Source organism: Leucoraja erinacea, chromosome 7 (genome assembly GCF_028641065.1).
Source record: "Leucoraja erinacea ecotype New England chromosome 7, Leri_hhj_1, whole genome shotgun sequence".
NCBI lineage: Eukaryota > Metazoa > Chordata > Chondrichthyes > Rajiformes > Rajidae > Leucoraja > Leucoraja erinaceus.
The window spans coordinates 39,791,638-39,815,744 of NC_073383.1; positions in this window are offsets into that span (position 1 = coordinate 39,791,638).

Below are 24,107 nucleotides of genomic sequence, written 5' to 3' on the forward strand. Positions count from 1 at the left end.
TAGTTTACAGATACAGCATGGAAACAGGGCCTTTAGCCCACCGAGCCCATGCCGACCAGTGATTCCCGTACACTAGCACTATCTGACACACTAGTGACAATATACAATTTTTATCAAAGCCAATTAACCGACAAACCTGTACGTCTTTGAAGTGTGGGAGGTAACTGGAGGAAGTCTCCAAATCTGAGGAAAGACATTATTGCAATAGAGGGAGTGCAGAGAAGGTTCACCAGACTGATTCCTGGGATGTCAGGACTGTCTTATGAAGAAAGACTGGGTAGACTTGGTTTATACTCTCTAGAATTTAGGAGATTGAGAGGGGATCTTATAGAAACTTACAAAATTCTTAAGGGGTTGGACAGGCTAGATGCAGGAAGATTGCTCCCGATGTTGGGGAAGTCCAGGACAAGGGGTTACAGCTTAAGGATAAGGGGGAAATCCTTTAAAACCGAGATGAGAAGAACTTTTTTCACACAGAGAGTGGTGAATCTCTGGAACTCTCTGCCACAGAGGGTAGTCGAGGCCAGTTCATTGGCTATATTTAAGAGGGAGTTAGATGTGGCCCTTGTGGCTAAGGGGATCAGAGGGTACGGAGAGAAGGCAGGTACGGGATACTGAGTTGGATGATCAGCCATGATCATATTGAATAGCGGTGCAGGCTCGAAGGGCCGAATGGCCTACTCCTGCACCTAATTTCTCTGTTTCTATGTTTCTATGAAACCAACGCAGTCACGGGAAGAACATACAAACTCTGTACAGACAGCACCTGTAGTCAGGATCGAACCCTGGTTTCTGGTGCTGTGAGGTCTTAACCTTACTGCTGCGCCACTGTGCCACCCATGGTGTGGCACACAGATTGGCGGCACTACCCCTGTCCCTACCCCTGTAGTCAGGATTGCTCATAAAGAAGAGCAATTTGTGCAAAGTATGTGCTTTTACTGCTCACTGACAGCACACTGACCTCTAATGCTGTCTGTATGGAGTTTGCACATCTTCCTGTAACCATGTGAGTTTCCTCCAGGTGCTCCGGCTTCCTCCCAAATCCCAAGAGCGGGAGGTAAATTGGTCACTGTTAATTGCCACTAATGTATAGGTGAGTGCTGAAATCTGGGAGTGTCAATGGGAATAGGAATGTGGATAGAACAAAATAGGTGAGGGGAGTATTAGTATAAGAGGTTGGTTAGTGTGGACTTTCTGGGCTGAAGGATCTGTTCCATACTATATGCCCCTATGACTCTTTATTACATCTTCACAAAAACGTTAGAGACACAAGAGACTGCAAATGCTGGAATGTGGAGTACAAAACAAACTGCTGGAGGAAGTCTTCAAGAAGGAACTGCAGATGCTGGAAAATCGAAGGTACACAAAAAAGCTGGAGAAACTCAGCGGGTGCAGCAGTATCTATGGAGCGAAGGAAATAGGCAACGTTTCGGGCCGAAACCCTTGGAGGAAGTCAGCGGGTTTGACGGCGTTTCAACAGGGTCAACCAGTGTGACATTGGGTGCATTATAAATTACTGCACTGACTGTGAAATTATTAGGGTCACCTAATTAGTGACCAGCACAGTGTTGGTGGGCATAAGGGCCCGTTTCCATGCTTTATCTTCCCATGATTCTACGAGAATCAGGCACTATGTATTTACTATGCAACAATAAAACACACAAGTGGGGAATTGAGAATTAAGTTCCTGCAGAAACTTTAGTTGATAACTTTCCCTTTAGTGGAAACCCAAGAGAGGACAGATCATACTTGACCGCCTAAAGTTAATGGATTTTCCATTCAGAAAAGCGATGAACTCTTCCCAAGAACACAAGGCCACAGGAAAATAGGAGTAGGATTAGGCCACTCGACCAATCTAGCCAGCATCACCATTCAATATGATCACAGCAGATCTACACCAGGCTTCAACTCAGCCTGTCAATTTCCATAGCCCTCAATCCCTTGATCTTTCCAGATTCTATCTACCTCCAGTTTAAACAAATGGATGATTTGGCTTCCACAACTCTCTGCAGTATATAATTCCATAGATTCACTATCTTCTGAATAAAGCAATTATTAAGCACCTTTGTTTTAAGCGATTGCCCATTCATTTATGTTTAGTGTAGTTTAGTTTAAAGATACAGTGCAGAAAGAGCCTTCGGCCCACCGAGCCCACACCGGCCAGCGATCCCCGTACACTAACATTATCCTACACTAGGGTCAATTTATAACCTTTACCAATTAGCCTACAAACCTGTTCGTCTTTGGCGTGTGGGAGGAAACTGAAGAACCCAGGTAAAACCCATGCAGTCTCGGGGAGAACATACAAACTCCGTACAGACAGCACCTGTAGTCAGGATCAAACCCAGGTTGCTGGCACTATAACGCAGCAACACTACCGCTGCATCACAATGCCACCTTAATCTTGAAACTATTGTGATTCTCCTGCTGGTTGAATATCTCAACATCTACCCGGTCATGCCCCTTAGAAATGTATTTGTGTATAAGATCACCCTTCATTCTTATGAGGTGACCCGTCTAGCCTCTTTTGATAGGATAACCCTCTCATCATTTGAACTAGATTGGTGGATCTCCTGTGAACTCCCTCCATCTTTTTTTAGACTAGTTTTCTCTATGTCACTGAATCCTATGGAAAGCCAGCAGGAATATCAATTCTTGGATGTCGTACGTAGGGAACTGAATGGAATTTATTGGAATAAGCCATATTTCAGCTCTTGTTTAGTTGGACCTTTCTTTCATTATTGAATTCAAGCACCTTTCTCCCATAAACTGGTGGTGGTGTTGGCTCGCAATGGTGTGGCGCGAATATTAGGACATCCCGTCTCCTTCCAAGGGACTTCGGAGACAAACAAAGGAGGACGGAGTGTGTAGGAAGGAACTGCACTAGTTCCTAATTTTTAAGAGAGAGGTAGATTTAGCTCTTAGGGCTAAAGGAATCAAGGGATATGTGGAAAAAGCAGGAATAGGGTACTGATTTGAAATGATCAGCCATGATCATATTGAATGGCGGTGCTGGCTCGAAAGGCTGAATGGCCTACTCCTGCACTTATTTTTCTATGCAGATGCTGGTTTAAACCGAGGATGGACACAGAAAGCTGGAGTACCTCAGCGGGACAGGCAGCATCTCAGGAGAGAAGGTGACGTTTTGGATTGAGACCCTTCTTCAGACGGTGAAATAGATTGGGTAAATTCAATGTAGGGAAAGCGAAAAGAGGGGAAATTAATTGGATTGCGAGAGAGAGAGAGCAAAAAAAGAGAGTCAAAAAGAAACAAAATGGAAAAAAAAGATTTAAATTGAAAAATATATATTTTTAAATCTCTGACAACAATTCACTACCTGGATCTCCAAAATGTAATTATTCACTTTCTGGATCAAATAATCTGGCATGATCATTAACAATTGTCATATTAATAAAAGAGTTCTTAACATTGGTAATTACTGGACTCAAAACTTCCAAACTGTGAGTCTAATGAGCAATTAATGCAAAAATACTGCAACATCATGCAATTCATGGGGCGATTAGGGTGAAATCCAATGGAAGGATGTAAATTGGCAGGACCTCATGGTGATTTTTAAACCTGCCACATGGGCCCCTTCTTGTAGCTTACAATTTTCATGTTAATTACAGTGATCATCGTTCACCTAGCTTCATGTTTTGTTCATTTTTTTAGTGTTAAATTTTGACCATAGTTTACCTCAGTGCCTAACACTTTCATGGTCAGGAGTTTGTGTTTACAGTTGAATACATCTTGTCTTTAACATTCTGAAACCTTATTTTGAACAACAGCAGGGTTATCCTCAATATTCCAGCCAATAGCTGCCTGTCAAACATAACTAAAATGCATCACACTGATTCTAATCATGTTGCTTGTGAAAGCTTCCATTCGCAAACTAGCTGCAGTACTTCAAATGTTTTTCACAGGCTCTTTGGGAGGTCTTGAGACCACCTTCGTCCAGACGCTTTTATAATTTTTTTCTTTGCCATTTGCAATCATTTAGGGAGGCTGGGTATGGAGAACGCCACAACCTGCACATTAGTATTCTTAAACTTCATACACTTCACACACCAATATTTTCCCCTCACTTGAGATATCTCTGCAATGCAGCTGTGCAGTCGTGCAGCTGGGTGAGAGGTGCCGCCTCTCAGCTCTGGACACCTGGGTTTGATCCTCACCTGTGTGATTGGAGTTTCCACGTCCTCCCTGTCACACTCTGAAGGGGAGTAAACCACCACTCAGTATGGGTTAATGGCAAAAAGAATCAAGGAACAATTGTCAGACATGTCTGAGTAAGAAGTCGTCACAGGGCTACAGGGAAATAAAGAGTCAAGTCAAGTCAAGTCGAATTTATTGTCATATGCAGAAGTATAGTTTATTTAGTTTATTGTCATGTGTACCGAGGTACAGTGAAAAGTTTTTGTTGCATGCTAACCAGTCAGTTGAAAGACTATACATGATTACGCTCGAGCCATCCACAGTGTACAGTTACACAATGAAGAGAATAATGTTTAGTGCAAGGTGTAGTCCAGTAAAATCCAATTCAAGACAGTCCGACGTAAAGGTAGTCTCCAGTAAGGTAGATAGTCGCTCTCTAGTTGTTGATAGGATGGTTCAGTTGCCTGATAATAGCTGGGAAGAAACAGTCCCTGAATCGGGAGATGTGCATTTTCACACTTCTGTACCTCTTGCCTGATGGGAGAAGGGAGATGAGGGAATGACTGGGGTGAGACGCGTCCTTGATTATGCTGCTGGCCTTGCTGAGGCAGCGTGGTGTAAATGGAGTCAATGGAAGGGAGGTTGGTTTGTGTGATGGTCTGGAATGCGTCCACAATTCTCTGTAATTTCTTGCGGTCTTGGATGGAGCTTTTCCCAAACCATGTTGTGATGCATCTCGATAAAATGCTTTCTACAACGCATGTGTAGAAGTTAGTGAGAGTTCTTGGGGGACACGCTGAATTTCCAAAGCTTTCTAAGGAAATGGAGGCGTTTGTGTGCTTTCTTGGTCAATGGTTCCATATTGCTGGTCCAGGACAAGTGGCTGGGTTTATTTACTCCTTGGAACTTAAAATTTTTAACTATCTCAACTTTGGTGGCGTTAGTGCAATGTATGTGTCTTGTTTCACTTCCTGAAGTCAATGACAACTCCTTTGTCTTAACATTGAGAGAAAGCTTGTTGTCTTGACACCAGGCCATGAGGTTCTCCATCTCCTTCTTGTAGGAACTGAACATTCAAGGGTATACATACGTCCTATTGAAAAGGCAGACAGGTGGTCAGAGGGGGTGGGGTAGCTATGTTAGTGAGGAATGAAATTCAGTTCCTTGCGAGCGGTGACATAGAATCAGGAGATATAGAGTCAGTATGGGTAGAGTTGAGGAATTGTAAGGGTAAAAATACCCCAATGGGAGTTATCTACAGGCCCCCAAACAGTAGCCTGGATATAGGGTGCAAATTAGTTAAAATTGGCATGTCGCAAAGGTAATGCTACGGTTGTCATGGGAGATTTCAACATGCAGGTAGACTGGGAAAATCAGGTTGGTGCTGGACCCCAAGAAAGGGAGTTTGTAGAGTGCCTCCGTGATGGATTCTTAGAGCAGCTTGTACTGGAGCCTAACAGGGAGAAGGCAATTCTGGATTTAGTGTTGATAAGGGAACTCGAGGTAAAGGGTCATTAGGAGGCAGTGACCATAATATGATGTTTTAATCTACAATTTGAGAGGGAGAAGGGAAAATCAGAAATGTCAGTATTACAGTTGAATAAAGGGGACTATGGAGCCATGTGGGAGGAGCTGGCCAAAGTTGACTGTAAAGATACCCTAGCAGGGAGGACAGTGGAACACCAATGGCAGGTATTTCTGGGAATAATACAGAAGGTGCAGGATCAGTTCATTCCAAAGAGGAAGATTCCAGGGGTAGTAAAGGCCGACCTTGGCTGACAAAGGAAGTCAAGGACAGTATAAAAATAAAAGAGAAGAAGTATAACATAGCAAAGATGAGCGGGAAGCCAGAGGATTGGGGGATTTTTGAACAGCAGCAGAAGATAACTAAAAAGGCAATATGGGGAGAAATGTTGAGGTACGAAGGTAAACTAGCCAAAAATATAAAGGAAGATAGTAGAAGCTTCATTAGGTATGTGAAGATGAAAAAAATTAGTTAAGACCAAAGTTGGTCCCTTGAAGACTGAAGCAAGTGAACAATATGGGGAACAAGGAAATGGCAGACGAGTTGAACAAATACTTTGCATCCGTCTTCACTAAGGAAGACAAACAATTTCCCTGAGGAGTGGCCAGAGGATCTAGGGTGTCGAAGGAACTGAAGGAAATTCACATTAGGCAGGAAATGGTGTTGGGTAGACTGATGGGACTGAAAGCTGATAAATCCCCAGGGCCTGATGGTCTGCATCCCAGGGTACTTAAGGAAGTGGCTCTGGAAATCGTGGACGCATTGGTGATCATTTTCCAATGTTCTCTTGGTTCAGGATCAGTTCCTGTGGATTGGAGAGTAGCTAATGTTATCCTACTTTTTAAAAAAGGCGGGAGAGAGAAAACAGGGAATTATAAACTAGTTAGCCTGACATAGGTGGTGGGGAAGATGCTGGAGGCAATTATAAAAGATGAGATAGCCACACATTTGGATAGCAGTAACAGGATCGGTGTGAGTCAGCATGGATTTACGATGGGGAAATCATGCTTGACTAATCTTCTGGAATTTTTTGAGGATGTAACTAGGAAAATGGACAAGGGAGAGCCAATGGATGTAGTGTACCTGGACTTTCAGAAAACATTTGATAAGGTCCCACATGGGAGATTAGTGGGAACAATTAGAGCACATGGTATTGGGGGTAGGGTACTGACATGATAGAAAATTGGATGGCAGACAGGAAACAAAGAGTAGGGATTAACGGGTCCCTTTCAGAATGGCAGACAGTGACTAGTGGGGTACTGCAAGGCTCGATGCTGGGCCGCAGCTATTTACAATATACATCAATGATTTAGATGATGGGATTCAAAGTAACATTAGCAAATTTGCAGATGACAAAGCTGGGTGGCAGTGTGAACTCTGAGGAGGATGCTATGAGAATGCAGGGCGACTTGGACAGGTTGGGTGAGTGGGCAGATGCATGGCAGATGTAGTTTAATGTGGATAAATGTGAGGTTATCCACTTTGGTGGCAAAAACAGGAAGGCAGATTATTATCTGAATGGTGTCAAGTTGGGAAAGGGGAAGTACAAAGAGATCTGGGGGGTCCTTGTTCATCAGTCACTGAAAGTAAGCATACAGGTACAGCAGGTAGTGAAGAAAGCTAATGGCATGTTGACCTTCATAACAAGAGGAGTGGAGTATAGGAGCAAAGAGATCCTTCTGCAGTTGTACAGGGCCCTAGTGAGACCACACCTGAAGTATTGTGTGCAGTTTTGGTCTCCAAATTTGAGAAAGGACATTCTTGCTATTGAGAGAGTGCAGCGTAGGTTCATGAGGTTAATTCCCGGGATGGCGGGACTGTCATATGTTGATAGAATGGAATGGCTGGACTTGTATACTCTGGAATTTAGAAGGATGATCCTATTGAAACTAATTATTAAGAGATTGGACACGCTAGAGGCAGGAAACATGTTCCCGATGTTGGGGAAGTCCAGAACCAGGGGCCACAGTTTAAAAATAAGGGGTAGACCATTTAGAACCGAGATGAGGAAAAACTTTTTCACCCAGAGTTGTGAATCTGTGGAATTCTCTGCCTCAGAAGGCAGTGGAGGCCAAGTCTCTGGATGCTTTCAAGAGAGAGTTAGATAGAGCTCTTAAAGATAGCGGAGTCAGGGGATATGGTGAGAAGGCAGGAACAGGGTACTGAATGTGGATGATCAGCCATGATCACTGTGAATGGTGGTGCTGTCTCAAAGGGCCGAATGGCCTACTTCTGAACCTATTGTCTATTGCCTACTCCGTCTCATCATTATTTGGTATCCAGCCCACAACAGTGGTGTTGTTCGTGAATTTGTAGATTGAATTGGATTTGTACTTGACTGCACAGTCGTGAGTGTATAAATGGCCTGTCCCACTTAGGCGAACTTTTCGGCGACAGCCGGAAAATAGGCTGCTGCCACATGGTTCGCAGTGTGATGCCGGGTGATGCCTGTATTGTCATGAGTTGTCTCCTCAAGTGTCGTAACTTTTTTCTTGTCGCGTCTGGATTTTGAAATGTTCAAAACCTTTCAGCGACAGTGGGCTTGATGTTGCCTATCTTCTCCTGTCATAGGTTGTCGCCAGGATGATGCCAGGTGACGTTAGTTGTCGCCGGGTGATGACCTCGGTAATTTCCATTGGCGACAACCTACGGCTACGGGCGACAGTACCGGCGTCAAAAGAAGTCTTCAGTTGTCTTCATTTGTTGCCGACAGGGTCGTAGCTTGTCGTAGTGTGTCGAGGGTGGAGGTAGGTTGACTTCGGTTGTCGTAGGTTGTCGTATGTGTGGTCGAAGGTGTCGCCGTGGTTGTCGTATGTGTGGTCGTAGGTGGACGTCCCAAGTTGTGAGGAATTATGTCGCTTGTCGTAGACATTGTCGAAGGGGGGGTCCATTTCGGCGTCCCGCTACGACTGTGACCGTCGCTGGCAGTCGCCTAAAAAAGTCGCCTAAGTGGGACAGGCCCTTAAGTGAGATCCAGGTACAATGAAAATCTTGCTTATGGCAGCATTACAGGCACTTTGGTGCAGACAACACACAAAAACATAACTTACACGTAAGTTCTGCAAGTCAGTAAAAAAATATATTAAATATTAAAAAGACCGTGCAAAACCAAGATTTTACTGTAAAAAAATTAGAAACAAAAAGTTCACAATAGTATAAGAGGTCAAGAGTCAAGAGTCAAGAGTATTTTATTGTCATATGTCCTGGATAGAACAAAGATATTCTTACCTGCAGCAGCACAACAGAATATGTAAACATAGTTAAATCTTGTTTATCAAGGTGAATCTTGGTGTTCCTTTGCTGAGGTATTATTAGGACTGTGCAGATCACTTCAAGAACCTGATAGTTGTAGTAAAGTAGCTGTTCCTGAACCTGGTGGTGTGGGACTGCAGGCTTCTGTACCTCCTGCTTGATGGTTGCAGAAAGAAGAGGGCATGGCCCAAATTATGTGTTTTCTTGATGATAGATGCTACCTTAAGCCCCTGTCCCACTTAGGAAACCTGAACGGAAACCTCTGGAGACTTTGCGCCCCACCCAAGGTTTCCATGCGATTCCCAGAGGTTGCAGGTGGTTGCCGGAGGTTGCAGGTAGTGGAAGCAGGTAGGGAGACTGACAAAAACCTCCGGGAACCACATGGAAACCTAGGGTGGGGCGCAAAGTTTCCAGAGGTTTCCGTTCAGGTTTCCTAAGTGGGACAGGGGCATTAGAGTCATAGAGTGATACAGTGTGGAAGCAGGCCCTTCTACCCAACTTGCCCACACTCGCCAACAATGTCCCAGCCACACTAGTCCCACTTGCCTGCGCTTGGTCCAGATCCCTCCAAACCTGTCCTATCCATGTACCCATCTAACTTTATCTTAAACGATGGGCTAGTCCCAACCTTAACTACCTCCTCTGGCAGCTTGTTCCAAACAGCCTTGAAAAAGTTACCCCCATGGGTTCCTATTAAATCTGTTTCCCTTCACCTTGAATCTATGCCCTCTGGTCCTTCATTCTCCTACTCTGGGCAAGAGACTCTGTGCATCTACCTGATCTATTCCTCTCATGATTTTATACATCTCTATAAGATCACCCCTTATCCTCCTGCATTCCATGGAATAGAGACCCAGCCTACTCAACCTCTCCCTATAGCTCACACCCTCTAGTCCCGGCAACATCCTCGTAGCTCTTTTCTGAACCCTTTCAAGCTTGACAATATTTTCCCTATAACATGGTGCCCGGAACTGAACACAATATTCTAAATGCGGTCTCACCAACATCTTGTACATGAGGAAGCACCTTCTGTAGATGCTCTCGATGGTGGGGAAGGAAGGCTGTGCCCGTGATTGATCGGAATGAGTGGCCAGTGGATGCGGTAGTGGTTTGTGGAAAATGTTCGCAATGTCAGAAAATCACAGGGACTAAAGGAATTTATTATAAATATTATCCACGCGAGTGGTTTACTGCTCACAAGCAAATCCTCATAGCAACTTTTCCTCAATTATATAAATGCTATGACTCAAACGTCCAGCCCCAGGAGACACGATTCTGCGTAGCTGCCATCTCCTCTAGACACCTGGTTTTAACTATAATCTGCCCTCCCAGGTGCGAGCTGCTGCATTTTATTTATTTTTGATACAGAGGCTGAAACTGGATTAAAAAGTCAGCTGTCTCAGCAAGGAAATTCTGATCAGCAACTTGATAAGTGGAATGGAGAACATTTCTAAAGTAATTACTCAGACACCATGTGCCGTAAATGCCTCAAAACTGGTGTCAACCTTCACTTTGAGGTTAAAAAAAAATGCAATTTCTCCTCCGAACATGATGTGCGTAGTTGAAGTATTTTGGTAGTTTGAAAGTTCAAGCTGTGGCTAACAGGCACCTCAAATCTAGCTCAATTTTGTTCAGAGGACATAAATATATTTTGATTCAGCACATCGCTAAAATTAAACCGTAACTAAGTGGGTTTGCATAGGACAGGTTTTGTCTTGAAGCTGCCTCTACCTTGTATTCAGGGATAGTGCTGCTGCTGGTCTCATTGAGAGCTGTGGGTGTCCTTCTTGTCTCTGCTATAGAATCTGATTAGGGTTCAAGTCATCATAAGTGAATAGAAAACAAAATCCAAAAGCTATATTCCTAAGGAATGCCACGTTCTCCATGGTGTCATCTTTCAGCGTGTTAAAGGTAAATCCTGTCCATCTCAGATACATCATTCATATTGACATTCTTTTCATATTTCGTAAAGATGCGAAAGGACACAATTCAGTACGTCAAGTCCATGCCAACCCTCCCGACAATCTTATTATATCCCAATTACCTATTCTCTTTCACATGACCATTAACGATTCAACAAGGTGAAGAAGAACAAGAGGTCTCTTCCTTTTGTCCTGCGCAATATTTATTCTTCAACATACGCACGATGTGACCAGTTATTTCTTGTTATCTGTGGAAGAAAGTCCTGCACTTATAATAGTGACTATATTTTCAAACTAGTTATTGGGAAGTAGTGAAGATAGATACAAAGTGCTGGAGTAACTCAGTGGATCAGGCAGCATCTCTGGAGAAAATGGTGGGTGACCTTTCGGGTTGGTAACCTTCTTCAGACCCTTCTTCAGATATCAGGCATCCCCTCTGAACCCCAGCACATTTCCATCTTGACTACCACCACTGTCATTAAAAACCATTTCACTGAGTTCAGACATTCCCTTTCAACTAAAAGTAAACTTTTTCACCTAGAAAGCGGTTGGAATCTAGAGCGCACACTGAGATGGGGGTGGACGCAGCTGTTTGCTTAACATTTAAGAATTATCCAATTGAACACTTGAATTGACAAGCCATAGGAATTAACAAATGCACACGCTCACTGACAAGCCAGGAACTTGCTTCAAAGGTCGAGGACTTTGAAGAAACTCCTGCTGATGTTTCCCTCTGTAGCTACACCTGTCTCTGTGCCTTTAGACTTGGTGATGACGGTAAATGCCAGCTGAGTGAAAATCAGCTCCCAACTGAACACGGGGAAGACTAAAGCCATTTTATTGTTTCCCATCAGGAGCTCACGCCTCTGCCTTTAATTGTCATTAATTAGTGCCAGTCAACTCTCTCACTGCTGAGCCACTCCAGAGGTGAGCACAAGATCCTGGTTGTTTGACGTTCCTGTGCAGTTCCAGCTGCCTTTCAGTCACAGAGTCACACAGCACTGAGTGTGACCCAGCTCCTCGCTAACCATCAAATACCCAACTCCTTTAATCCCATTTATAATAATAATTATAATAATAATAATAATAATAATATCTGTTATTGTCATTGCACATAAGTGCAACAAGATTTGGGTTTGCAGCTTCCATCCGATGTCATAACTTAAATAACTACTAAAATTTAGATTTAGAGACCCCGAGAAACATGGTTTGTAAAAAGAACATTACAACAGTAATACAGTTCAAACAGACTAAAGTGCAGATGTGTCTGTGCGACGTGACCATTCAAGGGAGACAGTCCGTGGGGGTGGGGGGCACTCAGCAGGGTCGGTTCAGAGCCGCTATAGCTCTGGGAATTAAGCTGTTCCTGAGTCTGGAGGTTCAGGCGTAGAAGGCCTTGTAACGTCTGCCGGAGGGAAGTAGTTTGAACAGTCCATTACAAGGGTGTGAGGAGTCTTTATGGATGCTGACGGCCTTCCTGAGGCACCGTGTGTGGTAGATGCCCTCCAAGGCTGGTAGCGGTGTCCCAGTGATCTTCTGCGCTCTGTGGACGATGCGCTGAAGAGCTCTCCTCTCCGCCTCCGTGCAGCTGAGATACCACACAGAGATGCCATACGTTAGTATGCTCTCTGTGGTGCAGCGGTAGAAGGTTGTCCGCAGCTGTTGGGGCAGACCAGTCTTTTTTAATGTTCACAGGAAGAACAGTCGTTGCTGTGCCTTTTTGACCAGTGCAGCGGTGTTGGTGGACCATGCAAGGTCCTCTGAAATGTGAGTGCCCAGAAACTTAAAGCTGGACACTCTCTCCACACTGTCCCCGTAGATGGAGATTGGGGCTTATTTAGCAGCACTTGCTCCATTCAAGATAATACTTAAATGTTCTGGGAGTATCTGCCTCCACCACCTCCTCAAGCAGTGTGTTCCAGACTCCAACCACTCACTGGGTGAAAAGGTTCTTCCTCAGATACCCAAATGTGATATTGTCCGACCTCTTATAAATGTTACATGGCACTAAAGGACAAACGCGATTTCCTCATGCCTTACTTATCCCTAAAATTAAATTGCTAAAGAAAATGATACAATTGTACCAGGAAATTATATTTTCTTTTATTTCATTGAATTGTGTGGAACCCTGCTGTGACCATTTTGTCTGCTGTGAAATAGACGCAGAATGCTGGGGTAACTTAAGCAATATCTTTGGAAAACTTGAATAGATGACGTTTCGTGTCAGGACATTTCTTCAGTGTGATTGTGAAGGGGGGGAAGAAAGAAAGCTGGAAGAGCAGGCCAAAGCCTGGCAGGTATTAGTTGATACAGGTGAGGGAGGAATGATAGGTAGATGGTGGACAAAGCCCAGAGATGAAAAGATAATAGGTGTGAGACAAAAGGATTGAAGAGTTGTGAATTGTGAAGGTAGAGAACGGAATGCAGGTGGAAGGGTAGTGGGAGGGGAGAACTATCCCATCTATCCCATTGTAACCTATCTAAGTGGAATATGAGGTGCTATTCCTCCATTGTACATATGTCCTCACTGGCAATGGAGAAGTCCCAGGACAGAAAGGTCAGTATGAGAATGGGAAGAGGGGTGAGCTAAACTGGTTAGCCTTGGTTTACTTAGTACAAGTGCTCGGTGAAATGTGTGGTCTCACCAATGTACAAGAAGCCACATCGGAAACACTCTATTCAGTATATGAGGTTAGAGGAGGTGCACGTGAACCTCTGTCTCACCTGGAAGGACTTCTGGGATCCCTGCATGGAGGTGAGGGAGGGGGTATAGGGACAGGCGTTGCATCTCCTGCGGTTGCTGGGGAAAGTACCTAGGGAGGGATGGCATGGGTGTGAAGGGATGAGTGAAGGGATGGTGGGAGCGGTCTCCGTGGCAGGAGGAAAGGGCTTGGGATAGGAGGATGTGACGTGGTGGGATCACGTTGGACATGACTGACAGAAAGGTGAGGACTGGGGGAACGTGTATCCTTGTCCCGTCTCCGGAGAGGGGGAGCAAGAGCAGTACTACGGGACACAGAGGAGACACAGGTGAGGGATCCATCTATGACAGCAGGGGGAAATCACATTTACTAAAGAAAGAGGACATCTTGGATGTCCTAGAATGGAAAGACTCACCTTGGGATCAGCTGTGGTGAAGGCAGAGGAATTGAGAGTAGGGACAGCCTTTGCAAGAGATAGGGTTAAAAAATGTAGTCCAGATAACTGTGGGAGTCGGTAGGTTTGTAGTAGATATCAGTCAATAGTCTGTCCCCAGTGATGGAGACATAGAGATCAAGAAAGCGCAGAGCGGTGTCAGAGAGGTGCAAGTAAATTTGAGGACAGGGATATATTTAGGGGTAAGTTAGTGGCAAAGTTAATTAAATCAATGAGTTTTGCATTGGTGCAAGAGGCAGCCCCAATGGAGTCATTTGATGTAACAGAGAAAGAATTAGGGGCCCATTCGACATAACCAACAATAAGGCAGGCATAGCTGGGGTCCATACGAGTGCCCATGGCTATACCTGTAACTTGAAGACAATGAGAGGAGTCAAAAGAGAAGGCATTGAGGGTGATGACAAGTTCCACCAAGCATAGGAGAGTGTTAGTAGAGGGAAATTGATTGGGACTCTTTTCACGGAAGAACCGACGGGTCTTGAGACCTTCCTGAGTGAGGATGGAGGTGTGGAGGTTCATGGTAAAGATGAGGCAATGGGGGCCTAGATATTGAAAGCTATTGAAGAGTTGAAGGACATGTGAGGTGTCTCAGATGCAGGTCGGATGAGACTGGACACGAGGGGATTGGATGGAATCGAGGTATATGGAGACGAGTTCTGTGCAGCAGAGGCACATTCATTTCCGTCACTTCTAATGTGATTGCCGCCATCTTGACTTTTCATATCTGGTCTTTGTCCAACCATTTGCCTAAAACCTATCCATGTTCTCCAAAGATGCTGACTAACCCGTTAAGTTACTCCAGTATTTTGTGACTCCCAAACAATTCCAACTACCCTTATCATCTTTTTTAATTTGTCTGAAGTTCCCATTCCATAAATTCAAGCTCATTTCAAATTCACCCATGACCAGTATTTCCTGGTTCCTGCCCCCACACAACATATATCAAAGGTATGAATATTGATTTCTCTAACTTCAAGTTAAACTGGCATCCCCTCTTTCTCTCTCTATCCCTCCCCGACCCAGGTAACACCAGCTTCTCGTTTTCAGTTTTCCAACAAACAGGTAACGATGGCCTGTATCCTTTATCATCGTTACTCTTTTGCATATCTTACAAACACTGTTCTTTATCTCTCTACATCATCGTCTATACCTCTCATTTCCCTGTAGTCTGATGGTCTTGACCCAAAACGTCACCCATTCCTTCTCTCCAGAGATGCTGCCTGGCCCACTGAGTTACTCCAGCTTTTTGTGTTTATCTTCGGTTTAAACCAGCATCTGCAGTTCCTTCTTACACATATCATCCACAACATCAAATTTAAATTTCCTCACCATTAAATCCTCCACTTGACCTGCATCCAGTCCAGGTTGTGACTCTCTATTTCCAAACTCTCAATCGCCAGATTCCCAGCCTTTCTGAAGGCTAAAGATTGGAAAGCAGCCAACGTGACTCCCTTATTCAAAAATGGAGAAAGACAGAAGGCAAGGGACTAAAGGCCAATTAATTAACACTGATTGTTGGCAAGATTTCCAAGTCAATTATCAGAGGAAATAACTAATCACTTAGGAAAGCTGCATATAATCAAATCTAGTCAAGGTAAAAGATAAGGTAAACCATGTCTGACAAATATGCTTGAATTGTTTGAGGTTAAGGAGAATTAATAGAGTGGAACTTAAATATGTATTTATATTTACAAAAAGCATTTGACAGGTTGCCACATAAAAGCTGATGCATAAATTTGGCGCTGATGTTGAAATTTCAGGAAATTATAAGGGGTCCAAGTCGATAAGTACCTGAGAGTGGCAACACAAGTAGACAGATTGGTAAAGAATGCACGTATGTTTATTAGGCTGCATTTGGAGTATTGAGTACAGTTCTGGCCTCCTCGTTACAGGAAAAATGCAGAGGCTTTGGAAACGATGAGGAGGAAGTTTACCAGAAAGATTAAAAGAGACACAAAGTGCTGGAATAACTCAACAAGTCAGGCAGCATCTCTGGCGAACATGGATAGGTGATGTTTTGGGCCAAGAACCTGTTTTCAGACTGATTGTGTTGTAGCAGGGATTTGAAATAACCTCAATACACACAAGGAACAATTTACAATTACAGAAGCCAAATTAACCTGCAAACCTGTAGGTCTTTGGAGTGTGGGAGGAAACCGGTGTACCCGAATAAAACCTATGTGGTCACAGAAAGAAGGTTCAAACTCCGTGCATTCAGCACCTGTAGTCAGGATTGAACTCAGGGTCTCTGGCATTGTAAGGCAGCAACTCTACTGCTGTGTCACCCTCTGCCTCACCTGCTCGAGTCCCAGGTTGGAAGTGATGAAGGAGGTGTAGGGACAGGTGTTACATCTCCTGTGGTCGCAGGGGTAAAGTAGCTGGGCAGGGAACGGGCTGCGTGGGAAGGGATGAATGAACCAAGTAATTGCGGAGGAGTGGTCTCAGCGGGAAGCAGAAATGGGTGGGGACACGTTGCTGAGTGTGGGTTGGGTGTTGCTTTAAGACCACAGAGACTGGCCACAAAGAGGCTGAGCATTATTAATATATAATTGATTCAATCTTTTCTTTGTGCTTCTTCACTGAACAACAAAACCGAAAAGATTGCATCTACGCAGCGCTGGAGACGACACAATGAAGTCATTAGCTTCTGCATATTTCAAGCTTGTGCCAGGCAGAGATCTGGTTACAAACCACCAAAGCAACTGATGAGCACTTGAGGTTCACACGTAATATAATCAACAGGCAGTTCACTTCCCAACTTCGCACACCTCCAATTTTCCTTCAAACCAGGAGATCAATATTCAGCTGTTGAAGGAGTGTATTGTAAATTGAATCGATGATGGACTTGCTTTAACGTGTGCTAGGAGATGGTTCCTTTATTGCTGTGCTTGGTGAATTGAGACAGCGCTCGCTACATTTCATTAAAACGTGCAAATGTTTCCTGGCTGTGAAAAAAAGCTGAATAAAATAGAATCTGAAGAGGTGTCCAGCGCGCAGAGCTGTCAGTCCCAATTATTGTCCAGCATTGCGCCAGGACTGAGTATAAGCACCGCTGTGTGTTCTTTATGGTCTTACAATTATGCTACAGCCAGCTGAGCCACCAGGGGATGCTGTGCATACCTGTCACAAGCTGTTGACGGGGGCAGTTCAATCTGCTTTAGTTCCCCCCCCCCCCCCCCCCCCCCCCCCCTTTAGTTTTCATGTCAAGCTGTGCAATGACGTAGTTCTTTATTTGAAGAGACGGTCTCATTAACCTGGCTCATTTGAAGTGTAAAATATCACACTGTCACGGAGGATCTGCATCCTTGTTTGAAGCACTGCAGAGAAGAGCTGTTCTGCACTAACTCTTAACTGAGTACTCGCTCCTGCTCTTGTTGATTGGGATTGGTTTATAATTGTCAGGTGTACCAGAATACAGTGGAAAGCTTTGTTTACATTCTATCCAGTCAAATCTTACTATCTAGGAGTACAACCAGCGTGTACACAAGTGCAACAGGTAGTGCGAATAGAAAAAAGTACCAGAGTGCAGAATATAGTGTCACAGCATTATAGAGCCATACCTGCCACAGAAACAGGCCCTTTGGGCCAACTCCTCTAAGCTGAACAAGATGCTCCATGTATGTTAATCCCATTAGCCTGCTTTTGGCTCGTAAACCTTTCCCATCCATGTACTTCTGCAAATGTCTTTTACACAAAAGTGACGCAATGGCGCAGCGGTAGAGTTGCTGTGTTACAATGCCAGGGACCCAGGATCGATTCTGACCATTGCTGTTGTCAGTACAGATTTTGTATCTTCTCCCTGTGGCTGCATGGGTTTTCACCAGGTGTTCCAGTTTCCTCCCACACTCCAAAGACGTAGAGATTTGTAGGATAATTGGCTTCTGTAAATTGTAGAATGTCCCTAGTGTGTAAGATAGTACTATTGTACAAGGTGATCGTGGTCGGTGTGGACTTGGTGGGTTGTAGGGCCTGTTTCCACGCTGTTTCTCTTAATTCTAAAGCAAAGTCTTTCAAATGTTGTATCTATCCCAACTACTCCCTCTAGAAAAACACAACGTGCTGGAGTAACTCAGCAGGTCAGGTAGTATCTGTGGAGGGAATGATTAGGCAACATTTTCGGTTGGGACCCTTCTGCAGGTTGCTGTAGTTGGACGGTTGAGTTAATTATAAAAGATGAAATAGCGGCACATTTGGATAGCAGTAACAGGATCGGTCCGAGTCAGCATGGATTTACGAAGGGGAAATCATGCTTGCCTAATCTTCTGGAATTTTTTGAGGATGTAACTAAGAAAATGGACAAGGGAGATCCAGTGGATGTAGTGCACCTGGACTTTAAGAAAGCATTTGATAAGGTCCCACATAGGAGATTACTGGGAAAAATTAGAGCACGTGGTATTGGGGTAGGGTACTGACATGGATAGAAAATTGGTTGGCAGATAGGAAACAAAGAGTAGGGATTAACAGGTTCCTTTCAGAATGACAGGCAGTGACTAGTGGGGTATCACAAGGCTCGGTGCTGGGGCCGCAGCTATTTACAATATACATAGTGAAGGGATTAAAAGTAACATTAGCAAATTTGCAGATGATACAAAGCTGGGTGGCAGTGTGAACTGTGAGGAGGATGCTATGAGGATGCAGGGTGACTTGGACAGGTTGGGTGAGTGGGCAGATGCATGGTAGATGCAGTTTAATGTGGATAAATGTGAGGTTATCGACTTTGGTGGGAGAAACAGGAAGGCAGATTATTATCTGAATGGTGTTAAAAGGGGAAGTACAATGACATCTGGCTCGCCTTGTCAGTCACTGAAAGTTAACATGCAGATACAGCAGATAGTGAAGAAAGCTAATGGCATGTTGGCCTTCATAACAAGAGGAGTTCAGTATAGGAGCAAAGAGCAGTTGCACAGGGGCCTGGTGAGACCCACACCTGGACTATTGTGTGCAGTTTTGATCTCCAAATTTGAGGAAGGGCATTCTTGCTATTGAGGGAGTGCAGAGTAGGTTCATTGGGATGGCGGGGCTGACATATGTTGAAAGAATGGTGCAGTGGAGGCCGATTCTCTGGATACTTTCAAGAGAGAGCTAGACAGGGCTCTTCAAGATAGTGGAGTCAGGAGATATGGGGAGAAGGCAGGAACAGGGTACTGATTGTGGATGATCAGCCATGATCACATTGAATGGTGCTGCTGGCTCGAAGAGCCGAATGGCCTACTCCTGCACCTATTATCTATCAGAGAAAACCCATGCAGGTCACAGGGAGAATGTACAAACTCCGTACTGACATCACAAAGTCAGGATCAAACCCAGGTCTCTGTCGCTGTAAGGCAGTAGCTCTGCTGCCACACCCGTGTGCTGCCCTGCAATTCTGCATTTGTTTAATTTTTCTTTTGCTGATGTACTTGTGTATGGTATAATTTACCTGAACAGCATACAATTGTTTAATAGTATCTAGGTACACATATCAACAATAAACCAACACCAATACTTAAAACGTGTAACTGGCTGCAGGTTTGGATCCTCTGAAGTCATGAAAGGTGCTGTTGAAATCAAAGGTCGCCCATTCTTTTTTCTTGCATTTGCCAGATAATCCCTAAACCCCATAACTGGCCTCTATGTATCTCTCTTACCTTTATAATGTTGCTCCTTTGATCAAGCTTGTGCTCATCTGTCCTTAGAAACCTTAAATGGTTCACTGACAATCATGCCACCTTTATCTTCTTGGGAGAGGCATTAATGGTGTTACATCAGATGCAAGTTGTTAGGTATTATTTGTGCACTCCAATCTTCCTCAAGATTGGCATTTCAATCCAGCAACAAGGGAATACTGCACTGCTAGTGGTATTGTCTTATGAATGAGGCAATTTATCTTGCAGCCATCTGTACTGCAGGTAGATGTAAAGATCCCATGACACTATTTTGAAGAGGTTATCCCTGAAGTCCTGCCTAATACTTCTCTCTCAACTAAATGTAGGTTTTCTGGTTCCTATCCCAGAACTGTTTGTGAGAGTTTTGTGCAAAATTATTTCCGCATTTCCTATCCTAAAACAGTAACTACACTCCAGAAATATTTTATTTGAATTTTGCTATATCCTATAATTATGATGGGTGCCATTAGAATACGTCTTTCTTTCCACTTTAACCAGTCCATTACATTGCTATCTGGTTTGTGGCTCCATCACTATCAAGTATTAGCAGAATACTTTGTGCTGAATATTTTGTGAGTGAGTGTAACTTAGTCATTATCTTGGTTTGTCTTGTGAGAATGCTATTGTTCTTTTCTCTTGCTGGAAACCAAACAAGTGTCACTGAATGTATACCTGGTGCACAAACAATAATTTGCACTGTACAGAATGTTTGGATGGAGTTTGTATTTTCTCCCTGTGAAGGTGTGAGTTTTCACCGGATGTTCTGGTTTCCAAAGACGTGCAGGTTTGTAGGTTAATTGGCTTTGGTAAAAAATTGTAAATTGTCCCTAGTGTGTAGGATAGTGAAAGTGTATGGGGACCGCTGGTCGGCACGTACTTGATGGGCCAAAGGGCCTGTTTCCATGCTGTACCTCTAAAAAAAAAAAATGTAGAATGCACAGCACTGGTATATTGGGAAAATTTAAAAATGTTCTATTTCATTCAGTTAGCTCCCCTCTTTTTTTCACCTTCTCCACAACCTAATTGTTAACTTCGGGAAGAAAAAACTGAAGGACCATGCGGCATTGAGAGTGAATAGCTTAAAGTTTCCAAGTGCCCACATCTCTGTTGATCTGTTCTGAACCCAGCCCATGGATGTCATTACAACGAAAACTCACCAATGTCTCTAGTTCCTCAGAGTTTTGAGGAGATTCAGCAGAGATTCGCCGAGATCATCAGTGGTGGAGCTCCGTCCAGCACGTCCTGTTGGCTTCGGAAGCCGCGGTCTCCAGTAAGGAAGCGGCTGTCCCAGGTGTCCTAAGCCACGGTGAGGGTTCTCCCGACGCGGGAGCACCATCACCGCCAAGAACGGCCTGGAACGTAGGCCGTTTGAGGCCCTATTGAGGCCTCCGTAGCGCCGACTGCAGATGCCTCAATAGGCCCGACTATGGGTGGACAAGGGGATGGGGACTGGACTTTGTGCCTTCCCTCACAATGGGAACCATTGTGGGGGGATGTTTTTATGTTTATTGTTAAATTCTTTAATGTTGAGTTATCTTTATTTGTGTGCTGTATGGCAAGTCAAATTTCACTACACCAATTGATGTATGTAATAATAAATGTCCTTTGTATCCTTTGTAGCTGAACACTCCATTGAACCTCTACAGGTATTCGGTGAAGAACATTGTGAGCGGTTACATCATGGCTTGGTTCAATAGTGCGAACAGCCAAGAATGAAGGAGGTTGCAGAAAGTGGTGGACTTGCCCTCGTGAAGGTAGCTAATATCATCAAAGACTCATAGCATCCTGGCCATGCTCTCATCTTGCTGCTACCATCAGGAAGAAGGCACAGGAGCCTGAGAACCCTTACCATGAGGTTCAAGAACAACTTTCTTCCATCAATCATCGGGCTCTTGAACCACCCTGCACAGCCCCACAACAACCTTACCTCAACACCGAAGTACGATGGACTTTGTATAATGTTGCACTATGTACTTCGGGTTTGTATCATTATGACCTGGTTACCGGGGTCATGGAAAGAGCGTTCACCAATATTTCCACCACCACGCACAAGAAGCGACAAGACAGGCACTAATGTATGCAGATGCAAAGAAGTGTGTTCAGCTCTGGCTGACCAACTTCTAATCTTGTGTGTGGACCCGATAAGAAGAAGACCTGATTACCTAGTACAATGGATAATTTATTGCAGTATTGTTTAATGTATATTTATATGTTGCATGATTAAAGTCCCTGTAAGGTTGAAAATAGTAAGCAATTCATTGCTCAAGTCCTTGTGCACATGACAATTAAACACTCTTGAATCTTAATGTGCAGGGAGGAACTGCAGAGAAAAGGAATAAGTGACGTTGGGTCTCGACCCGAAACATCACCTATTCCTTTTCTCCAGAGATGCTGCCTGATCCACTGATTTAACCATATAACCATATAATAACCATATAACCATATAACAATTACGGCACGGAAACAGGCCATCTCGACCCTATATATTAATGATCTGGATGAGGGAATTGAAGGCAATATCTCCAAGTTTGCGGATGACACTAAGCTGGGGGGCAGTGTTAGCTGTGAGGAGGATGCTAGGAGACTGCAAGGTGACTTGGATAGGCTGGGTGAGTGGGCAAATGTTTGGCAGATGCAGTATAATGTGGATAAATGTGAGGTTATCCATTTTGGTGGCAAAAAAACGGGAAAGCAGACTATTATCTAAATGGTGGCCGATTGGGGAATGGGGGAGATGCAGTGAGACCTGGGTGTCATGGTACACCAGTCATTGAAGGTAGGCATGCAGGTGCAGCAGGCAGTAAAGAAAGCGAATGGTATGTTAGCTTTCATTGCAAAAGGATTTGAGTATAGGAGCAGGGAGGTTCTACTGCAGTTGTACAGGGTCTTGGTGAGACCACACCTGGAGTATCGCGTACAGTTTTGGTCTCCAAATCTGAGGAAGGACATTATTGCCATAGAGGGAGTGCAGAGACGGTTCACCAGGCTGATTCCTGGGATGTCTGGACTGTCTTATGAAGAAAGACTGGATAGACTTGGTTTATACTCTCTAGAATTTAGGAGATTGAGTGGGGATCTTATAGAAACTTACAAAATTCTTAAGGAGTTGTACAGGCTAGATGCAGGAAGATTGTTCCCGATGTTGGGGAAGTCCAGGACAAGGGGTAACAGCTTAAGGATAAGGGGGGAAATCCTTTAAAACCGAGATGAGAAGAACTTTTTTCACACAGAGAGTGGTGAATCTCTGGAACTCTCTGCCACAGAGGGTAGTTGAGGCCAGTTCATTGGCTATATTTAAGAGGGAGTTAGATGTGGCCCTTGTGGCTAAGGGGATCAGGGGGTATGGAGAGAAGGCAGGTACGGGATACTGAGTTGGATGATCAGCCATGATCATATTGAATGGCGGTGCAGGCTCGAAGGGCCGAATGGCCTACTCCTGCACTTAATTTCTATGTTTCTATGAGCCTTCTAGTCCGTGCCGAACACATAATCTCCCCTAGTCCCATATACCTGCGCTCAGACCATAACCCTCCATTCCTTTCCCGTCCATATAACTATCTAACCGCGGCTTAGATTTACTCCAGCCTTTTATGCCACTCTTGATTCCTAAACAGGGTGAGGCTGTGGATTATGTTGAATGCAAGATTGAAAGCTGACAGACTTTGGATTCATCTAAGATATTCTCTCACCAGCAGTCAGATGTAACCATTCAGTTTTTCCTCCCATAAGATGAGACCAGACAGTTGACGCTGTAAAATAAATGGTCTTCAGTTAGCCTGGAGAGATTTAAGAAAATATTATGCCTCCTTACTTGTCCCTTGCTCCATAAACCATGCAGAGCAATTCAATGCATTGAAGTGATTCAGTCCTGTGTGTCACAGTGGATGCACTGCTCCTGGGTCAGACCTCCAGGGGTGTGATGGGGTGTAATTTGCTCAGATGCCTGAAGTGAAATGGCACGAGTGAAGCTGCTCAACATTGATGGAAGAAAGTTTTAAGAAAGAACTGATGCTTTTAAATTGGCAAATTATTTGTGAAAAACATGGAATGTGGGTGATCTGTTCCCCTGAAACTTTAAGTAAGCAATGGCACAGCATGTAGGAAGGAACTGCAGATGCTGGTTTACATCAAAGATAGACACAAAATGCTGGAATAACTCAGTTGAGCAGGCAGCATCTCTGGATAGAAGGAATTGGTGATGTTTCGGGTCGAGACCCTTGTTCAGACTGAGGTCTCCCACCTCAGACCCTCCCTCAGTTTTAAGAGGGGTCAAACTTCATTCCTTCTGTCCAGAGATGCTGCCTGTTTCGCCGAGTTACTCCAGCATTTTGTGTCTATCTATTGGCTTTTAATCAGGCTTGCTGAAATTAACTAGCCCTTGCCTAAAGCAGAATAAAGCAAAGCTCAGGTAAATAATCTGTTTTATAGAAAGTGTGTGTATGGTTGGGCAAA